The 2,111-nt window shown below is 44.8% G+C and overlaps 1 non-coding gene across 1 annotated transcript; it reads left to right on the top strand.

Moving 5' to 3' along the window:
- The first annotated feature begins 1,314 nt into the window (after window positions 1–1,314).
- LOC141589462 (small nucleolar RNA R71) lies at window positions 1,315–1,420 on the top strand. Its single transcript, XR_012520399.1, has one exon. It is a non-coding gene; the product is annotated as a small nucleolar RNA R71 (small nucleolar RNA).
- Window positions 1,421–2,111: the final 691 nt, after the last annotated feature.

Genomic DNA, 2,111 nt, shown 5'->3' with positions numbered 1-2,111 from the left:
GCTTTCGTGCTCTGTAATCGCCTCGGGAAAGGCACGGTAATAGGTATCTCGAGCCCTTTGGTTTTTTCTTCCAACGTCGCAGCTGGTTCAAGCTCCTTATCACTCGATCGAGACTTTTTGCCTCACGATCGAGTCTTTCCAGGTTAAATATCACTCGATCGAGCAATAGCAGGCTCTCGATCGAGTTCTTCATTACTAGTAGTGTTCGATAGAGCTAAAATACAACTCGATCGAATAGATTCTTCGGACTTTTCACTCGATCGAGTGGTTTGGACCTCTCGATCGAACTCTTCATTATCCAGTTCACTCGATCGAGTAGAATTTTCCTTCGATCGAGTGCTTTCAGCATCAATTCTGCTCGATCGACCCCCTGAAACTAGTCGATCGAGTATTTTCTTCGTGGTTAGCTCGTTTTCAGCAACAAATGACTGTTCATCGTCATTAATAGCCTTCCTCGGGTCTGATATATCATTAAAAGGTAACGATTTTGGTCCTTCGTATGAACGACCGCTTCTTAGATTAATCAAATTCACCGTCTCATGTGGATTCTTCTCTGATTGAGACGGCAGATGACCCTGTTTCCCCGTGGACTGGTTCGCAGCTAACTGAGCAACTTGAGTTCTAAGTGACTTGATGGATGCTTCTTTCTATTGGTCACTTAGTTGCAATTACTTTGTCAACGACTGGAGCATTGACTTTAGCTCACCTAGCTCACTTACCCCACTTGAAGATGATGCGCCTTCATTCGGTGGAGGAAAGGAAGGAGGCTTTTGGAAGCATTGTTGAGCTTTATGAGGAGGGACAAATGGTTGCTGCTGCTGCGGTAGAGGAGTGGGATTAAGAACATTTTGACTTGTCCACCTCAAATTGGGATGGACTGCCCCTTGGTTGTTGTAATAAGAACCTCCTCCTTGCCTGTATTGTTGAAAAGCAAGGACTTGTTATTTCTCAGTAAGACAGTCAATAGCAGTATGACTGTCATCGCCTCCACATCTCTCACAAATGACAGTTTCCTGTCTAGTCAACAGATGAACCGTCTGTGGCTCCCCAGCAGATTGCAACTCTAATCTATCAAAACGGGCATTCATGGCTTCCAGTTGCGCCACGACTGCCTTATCAACTGAATGGACTGTTCGAATACCGTCCCGTGGGTTCCCATATTTATCACAATGGGTCGCCATCTCCTCAATAATGCCACACCCCCTATCATCATCAATGTTTTTCTGAAATCTTCCGTTCGATGAGGCGTCCAGAATAGCTCTATGGTCATCATACAACCCATTATAAAATTGGTTGCATAAGAACCATTGATCAAAACCGTGATGAGGAAGAGACCTCACCAACTTCTTGAACCGACACCAAGCTTCATAGAATGTTTCATCAGGTGCCTGCTTAAAACTGGTAATCTTACCCCTCAGCTGATTAGTGCGCTGCGAAGGGAATTATCTTTTGTAGAAGGCAAGTGCGAGAGTCTCCCAGTTGGTGATACCAGCAGCTGTATGGTCAAGATCGGTCAACCACTCACGGGCTGAGTCAGTCAGAGAAAAAAGAAAAAGCACTTCCTTTATCTTGTCTTGAGTTACTCCCTTTGGAGCGGGAATAGTAGAGCAGTAATCGGTAAAGACCTCCATATGCTTCCTTGGATCTTCACCCGCCACACCCCTGTATAGGTTTCTCTCCACCAGATTTATGTAGGACGGTCGGATATCAAAAGTATTACCGTCCTCAGTCTGGAGGTTAAAACCTTTAGGAATAGAGGATGCTTTAGGCTCCGAGTGACTTGCAATGTTCGGCATCTTTACTGGTTCTTTGGCGGAAATGAGATTATCTTCTTCTAAAGACTGGTCTTCTGCAAATAGAAAATGTTGTAGCTCAGGTTCGAAAGTACTCAAGTCTTCCTTTCGACGTTATCTTTGCAGACGGAGTCTATCCCGAAATAGTCTCTCTGGCTCAGGATTAGCTGAAACTAACTCCGACCTGTTTGACCTAGGCATACACAACACTGAAAGAGATAAGTGAGAACTGTCTCAAGGAATAAAAATTCCCTGAGACGGATAAAAATGAACGAAAACTAGAACAGATAGGGCTATTGGCTCCCCGGCAACGACGCC

The sequence above is a fragment of the Silene latifolia genome, chromosome 6 (assembly GCF_048544455.1).
Source record: "Silene latifolia isolate original U9 population chromosome 6, ASM4854445v1, whole genome shotgun sequence".
In the NCBI taxonomy this organism is placed as follows: Eukaryota; Viridiplantae; Streptophyta; class Magnoliopsida; order Caryophyllales; family Caryophyllaceae; genus Silene; species Silene latifolia.
This window is presented reverse-complemented; position numbering and strand designations above follow the sequence as displayed.